The sequence below is a fragment of the Microcebus murinus genome, chromosome 14 (genome assembly GCF_040939455.1).
Source record: "Microcebus murinus isolate Inina chromosome 14, M.murinus_Inina_mat1.0, whole genome shotgun sequence".
Classification (NCBI taxonomy): Eukaryota; Metazoa; Chordata; class Mammalia; order Primates; family Cheirogaleidae; genus Microcebus; species Microcebus murinus.
Genome location: NC_134117.1, coordinates 11,338,469 through 11,347,078, shown reverse-complemented (window position 1 = coordinate 11,347,078; position 8,610 = coordinate 11,338,469).

The following is an 8,610-nucleotide window of genomic DNA, read 5'->3' as shown; positions in this document are numbered from 1 at the left end:
TGGCCTATTTCCCCGCCCCTTGAATCTGGGCTGCCATATGGCTCATTGTGACCAATAGAACACGGTAGAGGGGACACCGTGTGAGTCCCCAGCCTAGGCCATGAGAGATTGAGTAGCTTCTGCTCCCTGTCTTGGCATGTTGCCACCCGGTAGCCTGCGGGAGGAGGAGAGGCCACGTGGAGAGGTGAGCGGTTCTAGCCCAGGGTCCCTAAAGCAGCAGCGCTAGACTTGCAAAGCGAGGTCACCCTAGGCGACCAGCCCCAGCCACCCGCCAGCAGATGGAAACCAGCTGAGCCAGCCAGGACCCAGCTGACCTACCCAACCGTAAGAAATCATATTTTTGTTGTTTTAAGCCACTGTGTTGTGGGGTGGTTTGTTATGCAGCAAAAGCTAGCAGATACATGGGCAATCACAGTTCCCCCTCATGGGGCTTCCACCTACCGACCCATCTCCCTGGCGAGCTGTAAGACACCTGGCATGTAGCCAAGTTTCGATAAAATGTAGCTATAACTATTATTGCTATTAAATATTATTATTGTTAGTCATCATTATTATCATGTCCACTATGTGGTGCGGGACACTGTGCCTTGAAGGGGCTTTGGGACCGCCTAGGTCTGGATTCAAATCCCAGCACCACTCATGGACTTTTAGCAAATCGCTTCTCTGAGCTTCAGTTTCTGCGTCTGTAGCACCCGGTGCCGGTGTTGGCCCCGCGCTGCCGTGGGCGCTGAAGATGCACGGGGTGGGAAGGGACACTGCTGCCACCCCCGTGCTGCCTTCACAGACCAAGGGCAGCAGGACCCCGAGCACCTGCTGTGTGCGCCCACCAAGCCCTCCAAGCCGCTCCCCAGGACCTGGAGAGCCTGGGGCACCGGGGAGGCCCCCGTGGGGCTTGCATCTCCCCTCAGGGGACCTCAGCTCTCCACAGAAGCGGGACTGGGGAATGCCGGGAAGGAGACTCTATCTTACGAATTTGAGGCACCTGAGAAGCATCTCCTCCTCCCCCCCCTTTCCCCCCCATTCCCCCCCACCTGGACCGATTCAGGGCTGGAATTCCGGTTCAACAACTCAGGCAAGTGTCTCCTAGCAAGACTGTTAGTTTAACATGTCCACTGGGTCAACTCTGTTTTTGAAATGGCTCCCAAACACCATTGTGAAAATGTACAATTGCACACCGAGAATTTCTCATCTGGCAGGTCTCGGTAGGGACTGGGTAGAAACCCAGATTCCTAAAAGGCCGTGTACATAGTTCTAACGCACGGTCAGGCTCAGGACCCCTCAATCGATTCTAACTGGACAACGGCATCTGCATTTTGAAGCGAGTCGCTTAACTCATTTGCTTTGGCTATTTGAAAAGTGATATAATCCATAACTTCACAAATGGGTACAAAGGGAAGTTCTGTCTGAAAAGCTAGACAGGAAACCCAGACAGCACCATGAGGACTTTCAGAGGCAACGCTGGGGGCTCAGTAGGAACCCCCCAGGCAAAAGCGCGGGCGGTGTCAGGAGGCACTGTCCTTGCTGTCACAGCGCCCTTGGCCCAGCCCGGCTCATGGCAGGGAAGAGCTCATGGCTGGCCCAGGGCAGAGGCAGAGAAAAAGGAGAGTCCTCCCTGGGCCCCTAACCCTAAAGCACAGCCTGGGGTGGTGGGCCCCAACCTGGAGCCAGAGGACCCAGGTGGGAATCCCAGGCCCCCCGGCCAGTAGCAGTGCCACCTGAGTAAGTCACTCCCCTCGCCCCACCCACGCCCCACACGGGGAGAACACCTGCCCTGCTACCCCAGCACTGTGTGGGCATCGGATACATTTGTTTATTCAACAAAAATGTCTGGGAGGTGCCAGAAAGCAGGTGTGGCTGCCACCCCATGCAGCTCCCGTCTCAGGGAGAAGATGAACAAACAAAGGTGTCGTGAGGAACCGTGAGGAGTGCCCTGAGGAGAGCAGGGAGGGCAAAGCTGAAGGACAGAGGCCGGGCCACTGTAAATGAGGTGGGCAGAGGGGGCTCCTCCGGGGAGGTGACATTGTAGCTGAGACCGGAAGGAAGAGCTCTCTCCCTCCAGGAGAAGAGCCAGGGAGGAGGGGCCCAGCCAGAGGCCCCGAGTACGCAGCGGGCGTGACCATAGACAGGATTCTGGAAGCACCAGGCCAAACTTAGGACTAAGCTTCCAGGGCTCCTAAGAAGAGGAGAGCCAGGGGTCACCTGAGGGTTATCCCTTAGGGAACCACCACAGTCATTCTTAGCCACAGTCCCGGGCCTGGTGAGACTCCAACGTGACAATCCCTCGAAAGGAAGGAGGTTGACTTTGGTGGCTTCTCCTCAGAAAACTTCAGGTCCAGACGCCCTAAGCGAGGAAGAGTACCCGGCAGGCGCACGCTCACCCCTGGCCTTCAGGGAACGCTGACCAAACGTGCAGTAGCAAATGCCCAAGCCACGGCCAGTGGTCTGCACTGGGGAGTTTGGGGACAGCTCAGGTAACTTCGACTCCCCCTCTTATCATCTGAAAGAATTAATGTGATAAAAAAGAGAAAACTTAGAGCAGTTAGGCCCGTCGTGCATCAACATGCGGTATCTTCACGTTATTTCGCATCTGTATTCATGGCCTGTGAGCCTCTGCACGTTATGACTGCCTATGACATTTGTAAAAAAATGAACTAACTGCAACTCTGTGGCAGTATCTGCTGCGACGCAGCCGGTGACTCATCAAACGTGACTCACGCCAGCTGGCAAGGGTGGGCGCCGCCGGCGAGCCGCGCTCACTCAGGCCCGGCTCCCTTTCATTTCTCCCTCGAATATGAAAGGAGACCTGAAGATAGACCTGAAGACGACGCTGCCCGTGGGCTTGTGGCAGTCACTGCAGGCTGGGTGACCCGTGCCCATTATAGACCTCCCATTTCAGAGATGTCAAAGGGTTTCTTCGCCAGTATTCCCTGCAGGTGGGGGGATGTCGCCCAGTTCTGGCCAATGAGGCATGAAAGGGGTCTCTGAGAAGCCTCTGCCTTCCTGCATGGAGGGAGGGCCACCCTGCTTCCCCTTCCCCCTCCTTCTTGCCTTGGATGTGGGTGAGTCTGGGGTTTCGGCAGCCATTTTGAAGACATGAGGTAACAGGATGGGGATAAAGGTGAACCAGCAAAGGATGGATGGAGGCAAAAGATAGAAAAGTCCTAAGTCCTCAGTGACGTCATTGAGCTCTGGACCAACCTGAAAACCACCCGCCTGCACACTTCTTTTTAAGTCAGATAATAAAGGTCCTTAGGATTTGTGCCTCATGGTTAGTTGGGTATTCGGTTACTTCCTCGGAAAGCGCTCCTGATTGCTGTAGGTATTTAGCACCTATGCATAGATCCCGCGTGCTACCTTCCCTCCCCAATGCGAATAGGAAAACGTTAACCAGATAAGACATTCAGATATCTGATGCTAATTTTTCTGTAGGGCCCTTTCCTACCTGTCTCCTCTCCACTCTCACTGTAACCGTCCCAGTTCTGGTCCTTATTCTCTCTCTTCTGGACCATGGCGATGATTCTCTCACTCATCCATCCCTCTGTTTCCTGTCACCCCATTCCACACTGTCCCTGTTGTCAGAGTTAGGTCCTAGAAATTCTTGAACAAGTCCTTTATCTCCCACTCATTATAAACCTTCAATGGCTCCCTATTGCCTCCCAGAAAGGGCCAGACTCAAGTTAGATCGAATCAGGGTAGGATAGTGCAGTAGTTAGGGACACAGGCTTTGGGGTCCAAGTCCCAGCTCCACCGCCTACCATTTGTCACACTTTTACTTGATTTCCCTAAATGTCTGCTTTCCTATCTGTAAAATGAGGATAATACTGGGAATGCCTACTTCCTAATGTGTTGATGTAAGGTACTTAGAACCGTACTTAACATACAGTAGGAATTCAATAAATTTAACTGATGTTATTATTCTTATTATTATTTTAGAGCCAGGGTCTCATTCTGTGGCCCAGGCTAGAGTACATGGTCACAGCTCACTGCAGCTTCAAACTCCCGGGCTCAAGGGATCCTCCTGCCTCAGCCTCCCAAGTAGCTGGATTATAGATGTGTGTCACCATACCCGGCTATTTTTTTTTATTTTTTGTAGCAACAGGGTCTCACTTTGTTGCATAGGCGGGTCTTGAACTCCTGGCCTCAATCAATCCTCTTGCCTTAGCCTCCCAAAGTGCTGGGATTACAGGCGTGAGCCACTGTGCCCAGCCTTAACTGGTAGTGTTAGTCTTCCCGAACCTAGCTTCAGCCAGCCTTTCACTACTGTCTCTCGCAAGCACAGCCTGCACTCCCTCCAGTGGGCAGCACCCTTTTCTGCCTTTGTTCCAGCCTTCCTTGCCCAGAGCACCCTTTCCTGCCACTACCGCTTCATCATTTAAAATCCCAGACATCCTTCAAAGCCTGGCCCAAATGTCATCCAGAAGGCTGCCTCCGTGAAGCCTTCTCCAAGGTCGTGCGTGAATAGGCCTTAGCATGGCACTTCTTACTGACACTCAGGTGTGTCTGGGAGTGCTCTAGTTTCTTGTGGACTGACTTTTCCCACAGGCTCCCTCTCTCTGGGGACACGTGGGGCTATCCCAGAGTGACAGACTACATACAGCCCAGTGCAGAATCAGCTGGCTCTGTCCCTCCACCTGAGGCTGCTGCTCATCTGGAAGTGGTCTTCTCTAAGTGACTCTGTGGTTGGAGTTTCAGCAGCTCCTCCCCCCACTCCTGTCTCCAGATTGATCCAGATGGAGGGATGGTAACAGCTAACAGCTCCTCTGCTTCTAGTAGCTACTGGTTACTGTGCCATCCCTCGTATTTCTCTGCACCACACCCCCACCTTTGTGAGCATCCCTTTGTTAGTAAACCCTCCTCAGTGGTGTTAGGCTCCTGGCTGAAACCCTCACCTGTGGTCATGTAAGGTGATGTATTAAGATATTAAGTATGAAATGTCTGATTTCCTTAAGTACTAAGTTTGACAGTTGATCTCTCTGATGTTTCACTTTGACACTTCTTGTTTTATTTTTTTGGTGAAAGTACATCCTCTGTCTTTCAAATGCATGTTTTGACTTGTGAATATCTTTCATATTTCTTAGAGCAATTTTGTGAAACCATGAATAAGTTGAAAATTCATGTTATTTTTGAATATGAGTTCTGTCGTGGAACCGGTGCAGCTCAGACAGCTTGAAACATCAGCAAAGTGTCTGGGAAGGATGTGGCTAATGAACACATAGCATGTTGATGGTTTGAGAAGTTCCATTCTAGTGATTTTAATCTTGAAAATGAGCCATGTAGGCAACCTGAGACCAAGGTGGATGTTGATGAGCTGAAAGCTGGGAGTGGAAGCAAATCCATCTCAACCTACATGTGCATTAGCAGCAAGGTTTGAAGTCACTATTCCACCAATATTAGACCATTTGAAACAAATCGGCAAGGTAAAGAAGCTGGATAGATGGGGTCCGCATGAATTAAACGAGCATCAGAAGAGAAGTTGTCTCGAAGCTTGCCTATCTTTGCTGTTAAAACATAAAGGCGAACCATTTCCATACCAAACTGTGACATGTGATGAAAAATGGATTCGTTTTGACAATTGCAAGCATTTGACACAATGGTTGGATAAAGATGGAGTGCTGAAACGCAGTGCAAAACTGAATATTCATCCAAAAAATCAAATGGCGTCTGCTTGGTGGTCCAGGGCTGGAATTATCCACTATAGCTTCAGGAAACCTGGTCAATCAATTGCAGCGGATGTCTACTGCAACCAATTGGACAAAATGATGAGGATGTTTGTGATTAAGCAGCCAAGATTGATCAATAGAGACAGGCCAATCCTCTTGCAAGACAAAGCTCAACTGAATGTCACACAGACAATGCTGCTCAAACTACAGAAGCTGGACTTGGAAACTCCCTGTCATGCACTGTATTCGCCAGACCTTGCACCAACTATCACTTCTTCCAGGCTTTGGACCACTTCTTGCAAAGAAAAATATTCAGTTCTCAACAAGCTGTGGAAAATGCCTTCAGCAATTTCATTGCACTCACTCTTCAGGCTTCTTGGCTGCTGGCATACACTAGCTACTGTTAAGATGGCAAAACTAAGTGCTCTGGTTTTCCAGCTGTGACTGCTCTTGAGTCCTCTTTCTAATAATGAAGAGGTCGGTGTGCCCCAGCATTTGCCCTGCAAAGGGCAGTGACCGCAGAAGGACGGTCTCCTTGCAGGAACCTGTTTGTGGCCGGGCCACATTACCTGTCTGCCCTAGAGCATATTATGCTGCAGCATTGGGCCTCCTGCCCAGGGGACCAGGCTGACCTTCTAGGGTGAAGACCCAGAGGTCATTGTGGTGTTCTGGGCTAGGGAGAAAAGCCCAGTGCCTGACTTCTAACTAGAGCTCAAACCTGGAGTTGTTATTTAATTTTTCCAGCTCAAAAGGATTTTTTCATTGCAATAACAAGGGTGGGTGGGGGATGTAGGAATGGCTTTCCATTCCTCATTGGATGTCTTTCCAGGGTGAGGAGATGAGTTCTGGGACTAGGGGACTTAGTCGTCAGCAAGTCAGGAAGAGGATTTTGTGAGAGCTGAGGGAGGGGGAAAGGAGGCAGGGCATGCTTAAAGGCAGAGACTGTTTGTCCTTTGCTTTTTCAGGCTCAGGTTTCTTTACTCCAGTACCAAACATCAAAATGAAACACATTTGACCTTTCGTTGTGAGGTCCCTCTTGAGAGCTCTCTGTGAGATTTATCAGCTTAAGGGCCCTATGGAGATTCTATCCAAACTTCTATATCCACCTAGGCCTGGAGATTGTGTTAAACACTCATCGTGTGAGCTCTGAGACCCCCCCTGGGCAGGAAATACAGTGAGCTGCAGCCCTCCCTAAGCTGGTGCAGCCTGCCCCCGAGATTCAACTAGCCAGGTTTCTCTTCACCGTTCTCCACTTTATAAAGACCGACCAGAAGACTGATGCTTGGATCCCACCACCTCCCCTCACTGGTGCAGAAGGGGCTTCAGAGAGAAGATATTTTGTAGATATGGAAAAGTAGCAGAAAAAGGTGTAGCAGAGAAATAGAGAGGGAAATGAGAATTGAATTGAATAGCAGAGAAAAACAAACCAAAACCCATTATAAGTGTGCACACTTAGTTTTCACAAATAAGGCTTTCTTCTTCCAAGACTGATTGGGAATGCACAGTCTTTCAACAAATCAAGATTGCAACCCTCATCCAATCCAAATAAATATTTTACATTTCTAACATCTGTATATTAGTGTGTCTCACTTTGCAGGATAAATGGGTCCCTGAAAAGTTGTACAATAAATCTGTTTTTAAATGGTATTTTAGATGTATCAGAAAATCATGTTGATGACTGTCATGAATATTTTAGAATCCTCTTTATTTTATTTATAGACCCACGTGTTGAATGCTTTCAGGGCTTCCCAAGGTATATGTGAGAAATGGGTGATAAAATGCTAACATTTAAATAATTATGCAGATTCACGATTGTACAGGAATTAAGCATAACGTTCTCTGCTCTCACTTTGATGGACCTGTGGACTTAGGCACATGCAGTCTCGGCAGCACAGAGCTTGGTGCCATATATTGAAGTGCTGACATTAGTGAGGTTGGGGCAGGGGGTCACAGAAGACCCCAAATAAATAGTTCATCTTTGGAATTAGTTGGAATTGGCAAATCTAGGTTGAGTAGCATGTTGTCCTTGATAGGATTTATCTTGCTTTGACCCTGGCCATCCTGAGATTGTATAGTTACCCCACATGTGTAACTGGCTTGGTTTATTAATCCCAGGGTTGAAGACTGCAACTGATTTAATATTTATTGAACACGCGCAACGTGTCAGACACAGTACGAGCCCCAGCCTGAGGGGCTTTGCATGGAGACGCAGCAACTCATGCATCTTACACACATAGCAAAGACATCAGTGCAGGGAGGTAACTCATTCAAGGACCTGCCTTGAGAAACAAAGATGCTGCTGACCTCTCATCTCTGAGGGATGGGTCCTGTGTTCACTGCCAGATCTATCCACACTCTTGCCCGGGTCCCCTTGAGGTCAATCTTGTGCCTCGCATTTGAAACATTACTAGACATACAAGGATGCAAACCACAGGACAGAGGTGGTTGATGAGCCTACCTGGGAAAATAAACCTGGAACTTGGCTATCCTGGCCAAAGAGCAGACTGAAAATTCCCAAGAATGACAGATCAAAAAGGTTACATCAATTGGAACATGGTTACCTTAGCGGCTCTCACAGTTGCTATTTCCAGGTAGGTAACTGTTGCTAACACACATTGAAAACACTCCTCTGCCGATTTAGTGAGATAAATGTATTGATCAGCTGCCAAAAGTGAGACCTGGTGCCAATGCTTGCAAAGAGGATGACAGAGCTCCGTTAGCCTTGGGAAGGGCTGCTGCCAAGTACCAAGTTGGCTCAGTTCCCAGCTCTACTGCCTGTGTGGCTCCTTGCAGCAAGAGGCCTGGGAACACATCTTAGCTGCTTGATATTAACCAAAATGAATTATTAAATAAATTTTCTACCTACAATCCAATGCATATTTCTCTGGGACTCACCTCTGAATTTTGTAGAAATTGGTTTGATTTATAAACTAGCCCCAAATAGATTTCA